General features: G+C 46.7%; 1 non-coding gene across 1 annotated transcript; it reads right to left on the bottom strand.

The window, feature by feature from the left end:
- Positions 1-922: 922 nt before the first annotated feature.
- TRNAN-GUU lies at positions 923-996 on the bottom strand. The gene has a single exon. It is a non-coding gene; the product is annotated as a tRNA-Asn (tRNA).
- Positions 997-7,461: the final 6,465 nt, after the last annotated feature.

The raw sequence follows: 7,461 nt of genomic DNA, 5'->3' as shown, positions 1-7,461 counted from the left end.
GACTGCAGCATGCGTATGTTAGGATTCATTCCCCATTCCTGCAGTCATGAGATTGTTGTCTATCACATGACGGTGTATGTTTTCATTCCACAGTGTGGGAAGTGATGGAGACAGGATGTTTTGGTATTACTGTGTTCCGTGAAGTGGGACTAATGTCCTTTGCTTTTTCTCTCTTCGCTGTCTGATGAGAAAGAGGAAGGAGCTAAGGCAGAATGCTCCGAGTTTATTATATGTAAATAAACGTAGATTAGCCAAAATGCTGTGCTGCTGAGTTTGTTATGCAAACTGTGAACACTCTGCGGATCCTTAAGCATGCTAATGCCTTTTGGCATCAGTCTCTGTGTTGTTCGGGCTGGAGAAAGCTTTTGAAGCTCCCGAACAACCGACCAGGAGGGAGAGAACATGCCAGTTGGGCATGTGTCTCTGCCAGTGTCCTACATGTGAGTAGGATGATCCTAACAGCGTACACCCCTACAGTGATACATCTTAAGAGAAGTAGGTTCAGTTCTACATGATCTTTGGTTCCCCATCAGCCTCGAAATCTTACCACCTCTGTAGCTGTAGGAATACAGTCGTACCTTGGTCCTCAAACAGAATCCATTCTGGAAGTCCCTTCGACTTCCAAAAACGTTCGAAAACCAAGGTGCGGCTTCCGGTTGGCTGCAGGAGCTTTCTGCACTCAATCAGAAGCTGTGGAAGCCGCGTCGGATGTTCGGCTTCCCAAAAACATTCGCAAACAGGAACATTCTGGGTTCCAAACTCACTTCTGGGTTTGCGGCCTTTAGGAGCCAAAATGTTCAGGTCGCAAGGCATTCCAGAACCAAGGTACGACTGTTTTAGAATCATAGAATTATAGAGTTGGAAGGGATCTACAAGAGTCCCCCAGTCCAGCCCCCTGTAATGCAGGAATTCTGCCCACAGCTGTCCCTGGGTGGGCTCGAACCACCAACCTTTTGGTTAACAGCCATACACACTGACCCATTGTGCCACTGGGGCTTGTTAAAATAACCCATGCATAAAGGACACACATGGAGGGGATGGGGAAAGGACACACTTGGAGATACTTGGCAGATGGGACACAAGCATGCAGGAGAAGGGCCAGGATTGCAGACCTTTGCTCTCTGTGACAAAAGGTGTAGATCCAGCACCACTCATAATGTTTGCGAGTCACCTTAGGGGCTAGTTTTGTAGCCAAAAGCTGGGTTAGAAATCAAAACACATTTTAGTTTTCATTTGTATCCGAAAATAGTGAACAATGAGCTGAACTGAGCTTTCCATTATGAGTCCAAGTTTACAAACCGGGCCTTGGGTAAATTAAGCTCCGGATTCCGAGCAGATCGGTCATCGGATTAAGTGAGACTTGATCCGATATAAAAAGCCATACATGCGTGCCAACAACAGGAAAAGATGTACAGAAGAGCAGAAACAGTGCCAAAGGGTTAAATGGCTTCTTTTTAAGACGTTACCAAGGAGTTCCATTTAGGAAATCATAATTGCATTCCATTTTTCCCCCTGCATGTCAAAATGTAACTACTGGTACTCTATCTTCTCGCAGAAATCACAGTTTATAAGCCATTTTTCATCAGGCTGGTATGAATGGAAGCTGATCACTGCAAATGACTTTGCCATTAGGACCATAGGTCTGGTATTTTCCTTTCCTTTCCTTCCCTCCCCCCACCAGCCCTGAATCTGCTTTGGAAAGCAACATATAGAGCCCTGTTATGAATCGATAAGTGATTAAGCCCAACTTTTCTTGGATGTATGCCTTTGCAAAGGGGCTCAGGCCATTGGCTCCTCCACTAACTTGAATAATTTTCGCCAATGAAGGAGACATTTATCAGGACGATAAGCATACACCACAAGGTGTCCTTGAGTGAACTGAAGTGCACTTTGGAAATAAATAGATGGCTTAAAAAAAGGGGGAAAAAGAAAGGAAAGGGAAAAAAAGAACCGCCGGAATGGTAAAAAGATTAAGGATCATTGGTATTAATTAGAGCACGGCACTTTCTTTTCAAAGCATATTTGCTTATGCAGAGAAGATTCAAACATTTGTGTAAAAAAAGCTGAAACTACTGTACTCACTTGTTTTGGGGAAAGCGAACGTTTTCATGAGTATCCAAAACACCTAGTTGTTTTTCAAGTCCCTTTTGCAATAAAATAAAATAAAATAACCCACTATTTCACTTGCGCTCTCTTTGAAATTGCCCCCATTTGCCCTCAGTGATAGCAAGCAGCCAGATCTGATTGTTCAGGTAAGTCTTGCAATATCACCCTGTTTACCATGTGAGGATATCTGATTGGATGGGCTCCTCCATAGAAATACCCTGGAAGGAGGAAAAACTGAGATTCGGGAGCGTGCTTCGGTTTGCTGTTTGGTCCTATGCTGCAGAAGTCCAAGCAAGAGGCTATCCAAAGTTAAAGCAGCATCATAGATGGAGCAGTCGAGGCAGCATTTTGCCACATTTATGCTTGCCATTGAAACATCTCCGAATCCCCTTGTGACTTTCCATGGGCGTACCCGGGGGGGGGGGCAGGGGGGCAGCTGCCCCCCAGAAGCAAAAATAAAAATAAAAAATTTAAATGGTTATCGGCAGCCTAAAAGGAAAAAAAAGCTCTCCTCCTGAAAAAACCCTCAATGACTGGTCTTTCTCCCCCTCCCAAAATATCAATAACAATTGAGCTCTAGTCCTCTTGCCGAGGCACAGTTGGCCACTGTGTGTGTGTGTGTGTGTTGCGCCGGCTGTTTCCCCCTCCCTCATCCCGACAAAGAGCTGGTGTGCCTATCAGAGACCGGATCCTAGCCTGCACCCTGCTTGGTCAAAGTATTCACGCTACATCTGCTGGCAAGAGAGGAACAGTTTCTGAATTTGCTGGGATTCATCGTTGCAAGGGAGCTTGGGAAACTGAGTTCCTTTGCATGGTGAGTAGTTCCTTTGAGATGACTGAGGATCCTGGGAAACTGAGTTTTTCAGCCATTTGGGGCTTTCTGTGGGGGGGGGGAGTTTTTCTGTTTTTTGAAGCTGTTTTTGTTTTTTGAAGCTGTTTTTGTTTTTGAACCTGAATGACCATGGCTTGCCCCCCCCCCCTAGTTTTGATCCTGGGTACGCCCCTGCGACATTCTCTAGCTGCTGTTGCTAGAGAAATAAAGCCGGTCTGATGGCCCTTTGGACCTTGAGACAAGGATGCCTTGGTAGTCCATCTCCTTGACCAAATGACTTTCCTGTGACATAGCCACACAGCAAAAGAGTTCTTGCTCAACCCAACAGCAGCAATGCATGGGAATTTGAGAAGTGGGGCAGGTCCTGAATCTCAGTGCTTGGAGAAGAAAATGATTTGTGGAGGGCCAGGCCTTTGATGGGGTTGCCAGGTTTCCTGGGACTTGGCAGAGGCAGCCTGGGAGTTAAGGCATGGCGTCTAATGGCCCAGGGGTGCGGCCTAGTGCAATGAGGTGGGTTGCGGTGGAGGTGGTTATGGCACCTGGTTGGATCTCGTAATACAGAACAGAGCTTGGTGATTCTAGGGTGTAGGCATGCTTATTCAGAAATTGGTTTGGTATGTTTATATTCTGCATTTCTTCCATTGTGGAATTCAAGGTGGCATATGGTTCCGCTCCTTCCTCCTGGGCCGTGTTCAGAAAGTGGTGGTGGGGGATGAGTGTTCAGACCCCTGGGCTCTCACTTGTGGGGTGCCTCAGGGTTCCGTCCTCTCCCCCATGCTTTTTAATATCTATATGAAGCCCCTGGGAGAGATCATCAGGGGGTTTGGGCTAGGTGTTCATCAGTATGCAGATGACACCCAGCTCTACCTCTCTTTTAAATCAGAACCAGTGAAGGCGGTGAATGTCCTGTGTGAGTGCCTGAAGGCGGTTTGAGGATGGATGGTGGCTAACAGATTGAGGTTAAATCCTGACAAGACGGAAGTACTGTTTTTGGGGGACAGGGGGCGGGTGGGTGTGGGGGACTCCCTGGTCCTGAACTGGGTAACTGTGCCACTGAAGGACCAATTGCGCAGCCTGGGAGTCATTTTGGACTCACAACTGTCCATGGAGGTGCAGGTTAATTCTGTGTCCAGGGCGGCTGTCTACCAGCTCCATCTGGTACGCAGGCTGAGACCCTACCTGCCCGCAGACTGTCTCGTCAGAGTGGTGCATGCTCTGGTTATCTACCGCTTGGACTACTGCAATGCGTTCTACGTGGGGCTACCTTTGAAGGTGACCCGGAAACTGCAATTAATCCAGAATGTGGCAGCTAGACTGGTGACTGGGAGTGGCTGCCAGGACCACATAACACCAGTCCTGAGAGATCTACATTGGCTCCCAGTACGTTTCTGAGCACAATTCAAAGTGTTGGTGCTGACCTTTAAAGTCCTAAATGGCCTCGGCCCAGTATATCTGAAGGAGCGTCTCCACCCCCATCGTTCACCCCAGACACCAAGGTCCAGTGCTGAGGGCCTTCTGGCGGTTCCCTCACTGCGAGAGGCAAGGTTACAGGGAACCAGACAGAGGGCCTTTTCCGTAGTGGCACCCACCCTGTGGAACGCCCTCCCATCAGATGTCAAGGAAATAAGCAGCTATCCTATTTTTAAGAGGCAGCTGAAGGCAGCCCTGTTTAGGGAAGTTTTTAATATTTAATGCTGTATTGTTTTAACATTCATTTGGGAGCCGTCCAGAGTGGCTGGGGAAACTCAGCCAGATGGGCGGGGTACAAACAAATAATAATAATAATAATAATAATAATAATAATAATAATAATAATAACAACAACAACAACAACAACAATAATTTTCAGGTGGCTTCCTGTCTAGGAGCTGACCAGACCCAGACCTGTTCCATTTCATCAAGGTCACCGTGTGCCCCCAGATCATGCCCCCCCAAGCACAAAATAGCCTGTTCCTAACTGAGATTTTAGTGTTCTCCACCTTAGTACAGGTGGTGACCATTTTGTGCATATCCAGTTGATGTGCGACTGCTGAAACGTGGGTCCTTTTGGGCCCAGAAGAGGGCAGAGCATGGGCCTAATAGGAATGGTGCATAACGGGTGCGGGCTTATGCGTGCTGCACCGATGTGCGTGGGACCCAGGAACGGAAACCCTGTGCAAGAGGGTTGCTCCCTGCACTTCAGGTTTGACCCCAGCACCTGAATACTAGCCATTAGTCCAGTTAACCCCCCTTTCAGCATCCTTAGTTCCTGTCCCCAAATCACAAATATCCTTCCGCTTTGTTCTTCAAAAGTTAAAGCCAGGATTTTCACAGAATTTATAAAACGTACGCCGGAGAAAACCCCTTTTAAAACACCAGTCCTTGTTTACTTGTATCCCCCCCAAAAAATCCAAGGCAGCAATGAGGCTGAATCAGGGAATGGTGATGAGTACATTATGATGTGGTGGTTTGTTCCCTCCCTTAATCTTGCCAAACTGTGTCAGACTTTGCTCAATGGGAAAATCATTTCTCTTGTGGAATGCATCTCTGGACAGGTTTATTTTAGTGCCATATGTTTGAAACAAACCCTAAAGAGTGGGAGAGGGGAAACAGGCAGATGGGCAGAGTGAGAACTAATGTAAAAGAATAAATAAATAAAAAATCTGGGTCTGTAGACGTACCGGGCTTACAGCATCAGGACATTTGCTGCTACGGCATTTTCCTCTGAGTTATGGGAAGCCTTGCCTCTTTAGTGGCGTTGGGGAGGAATTTGCTGGAAGTAATCTGATAGGGAAGTAGGGCGAGCTAGGTTCTGTGCAACATGTGAGGCAGATGTTAGATACCCTGGGGTAAAATGACTTTACCGTGGGGCAAAATGCCGCAGAAAAATAATTGCCCTGTTCCAACTATGGCTGTGCGCAAGAACATATGAAAGACTAGCAGTCTGATACAGCGGATGACGATTCACAGGTGTCGGGAGCTGTCTGCCACTGCCCCAGGTAACGGACTGTATCTAGGGCTGGGCGATCTCTCGTTTTCAACATTGCGATATATCACCAGTTAAACATTGCAATATACTGATATATCCCAGTCTTGGTCCAGAGCTGTCAACCTTCCTTTTTTTTTTTTGCACTGGGAAATGGCGCTGGAATAAGGGAATTTCCCGTAAAAAAGGGAAAGTTGACAGCTATGTCTTGGTCTGCTAAGAAGAAGAAGAAGAAGAAGAAGAAGAAGAAGAAGAAGAAGAAGAAGAAGAAGAGTTTGGATTTGATATCCCGCTTTATCACTACCTGAAGGAGTCTCAAAGCGGCTCACATTCTCCTTTCCCTTCCGCCCAACAAACACTCTGTGAGGTGAGTAGGGCTGAGAGACTTCAGAGAAGTGTGACTAGCCCAAGGTCACCCAGCAGCTGCATGTGGAGGAGCAGAGACGTGAACCCGGTTCCCCAGATTACGAGTCTACCACTCTTAACCACTACACCACACTGGCTCTCACCACACTGAAGCAGCCCTTGGGGGGAAATGGCCTCACCCGTCATTCTCTGACACCTTGATGCACTGCGAACCCAGTTCACCAGATTACAAGTCTACCGCTCTTAACCACTACACCACACTAAGTTACTGATCCAACAGTAAATCAACAACAACAACAACAACAAGCACACACACACATGCACACATACGTGTCTGTTTTCAGTCATGGGTCACCCATCCTGGATTGGAATGACACACTGCAGTGGTTCTGTAGAGAAAAAAAGCAAAAGAAATATCAAAGAAGAATGCCAGCAAAAAGAGAGAGGAAAAGAACAAAGTTGACAATACTGATCTGAAGTAACACTCATATGACAAAATGCTTGGGCAAAACATACCGGGATCGTGCTCATTTAGAAAGAAACTGGAAATAAGTCTTGCATATTTGAGTGGATGCAGTTGCTGCATCGAGGATATTTTTTGGGAGAAATGAGCTGTTTCTCAGTTGTTAGGAAAGATTTTTTATTTTTGGAAAGGTTAAGTGAGTCAGCTGGGTTCTGACTGCACGTTGGTGAAACTGAATAGTGGCGAAGCGCTTTAATCTCCATTGCCTCAAAGTATTGAATGTGGTGCTTATCAAAGGTGCCACAGGGTGACATTTTCCATTTATCTAGACATTCTCATATATTTATTAAAAGGTGGCAGCTTCAGCTTGCGAACCGACCTTTCGGCAATAGAGCGTAGGGGGGGGGGACGGACGAGGGTTTGTGCCTCTGGGGAGGGAAAGTACCCCCAAAGTGCTCCAGCCAGTACTCCTGAAAACCCAAGTGTTGCCTGCACAGTAACAAACTGTTGGGCATGCTTTGCCCCTGTTTTATGTACACCCTGAACCAAATCCTTGTGGGCTTTTACCCAGTTGGAAGAGGAAGCGCCAAGGCTTTGACTACCAATTCACATGTGCTTTCCTGGAAATGTCGCAGGGTATTTCAGTTTCTTAGACAGCATCTTAAAAAGCAGAGGCATCACCTTGCCGACAAAGGTCCGTATAGTTAAAGCTATGGTTTTCCCAGTAGT

The sequence above is a fragment of the Lacerta agilis genome, chromosome 16, assembly GCF_009819535.1.
Source record: "Lacerta agilis isolate rLacAgi1 chromosome 16, rLacAgi1.pri, whole genome shotgun sequence".
In the NCBI taxonomy this organism is placed as follows: Eukaryota; Metazoa; Chordata; class Lepidosauria; order Squamata; family Lacertidae; genus Lacerta; species Lacerta agilis.
The sequence above is the reverse complement of the archived record's forward strand: the minus strand, read 5'-3'. Positions and strand labels throughout refer to the sequence as shown.